Consider the following 1,685-nt stretch of genomic DNA (forward strand, 5'->3'; position numbering starts at 1 on the left):
GAAAATTTTGGGAAATTCGATTTGGGACATTTTTGGTTTAGGATCGGTATTTTTTTCGGTTTGGTTAGGGATTTTTGGGAATTTTTTCACCACTAATAACAACACAGCAATGGGCCCATCAACTCTCTCAGGTCAGAAACCCAAGAGGCAGTCGCGAGCTTTTCGGTTGGACTCCCAAATTTGACACAAGTCCTATGGGCATATTGATATTAAGAGAAATGCTAAGAAAAGAAAGTGAAATTTTCTATAAATTTTATGTTATTTCGTATTTTTAACATAATATTTTATAATGTTGATATGGAAATTGACATTAAACTATGAGATGACAAATAGTATATAACGAGCCTCACTTTTAAAGTTATTGGAACCAGCCTCACTTTTAAAGTTATTAGAACCAATCCTTAGTAAAACTTTGAAGGAGAGTTCTCCTAACATGTCCGTTGGTGGCATATTGAGGAAGATTCGAAGGCTTTGCTTCTCAAGATCAATGAAACTTTGGTTGCCCACACGCGTTGCCAAGATAATGGTATTGCATGATGTCTGACATGCTATACTCTTCGCAACGACTCTAAATTATGTTCCTGATTCGAGGAACCACCCGATTTCCTTTTGAATTTGTTATTATCTGAATGTAATTGATTATGGCAATAGGTGAGATGCAGATGCAATGGGTTTCGATCAACAAATTTTGGATTGAATTGTAATTACATCATAGCCAACCCACAAGTACAACTGAGTAGGCCCATATGGCCCAACTTAAGGGACGACTGGCGTAAATGAAAGATAAGGATGAAAGGGCTCAGTATATGCCGCCTATGTAAGTACTGATTTGCTATTGAGTTGCTTTTATAAAAAGTGAGTATCAAAAAAGGCTAAATTTAAAAATGTGTTTGGTAAACACTTAAAAACAGCTTATTTTCACAATTCTGGGTGAAAAAAAAAAGTTGAAAACATGAAACAGCAAAAATGAGCTTATTCTCATAGCATAGCAAAAGCAGTTTTTTTTTTTTTTTTCAAAACACAGCAATACCAAACTAGCCCTAAGTGTATTAAAACACGTCAACATATCTCAAAAAAGCCCCTTCCTAACTTCTTCCACATATAAACCCACTATCACATGCTTCCAAACACACCACCAAAACCATCACAAAGTGGGCCAGTATTTGAAAACGAGTTTCAGGCTCGTATTTCAAATTACACGTTTTGGGTTTAGTTTCTAGCACAGGTAGATTAAACGACTGTAGTTAGGAGAAGGCTGAAATGTATCTGAGTCTTTCTAATCCCCTACAAGAGTGGATTGTTGTAACAAAGCCACCAGCTATGCCTCATTTAAAGGGAATAAAAAGCATCCCACCACTTTTCTCATCACATTTTCTGTTTTCTTCTACTGGTGATCACTAGAAGTTTCCCCTATTAAGATTTTTTTTAAACCACTCAGTTTGTTGTAGGAGGTTTTCTGTCGATCTCAAGTACATAACAGTAACGATGTATATATTTGTGATAACTTCACTATTTAGCAATATCGTAACTTATTGCGGCGCTATGAGTGCATCGTAGACGTTTTTGTAAATTTAGTCTGTTTACCAATAAAACTTCAAGCTTTTGACATGAAAATATATGGGCTGCGTGCTATGCCAAACGACATCGTAGGTAAGCAGTGACTTCACCTTGCGACATGGACCTAT

Source organism: Pyrus communis, chromosome 15 (assembly GCF_963583255.1).
Source record: "Pyrus communis chromosome 15, drPyrComm1.1, whole genome shotgun sequence".
In the NCBI taxonomy this organism is placed as follows: Eukaryota; Viridiplantae; Streptophyta; class Magnoliopsida; order Rosales; family Rosaceae; genus Pyrus; species Pyrus communis.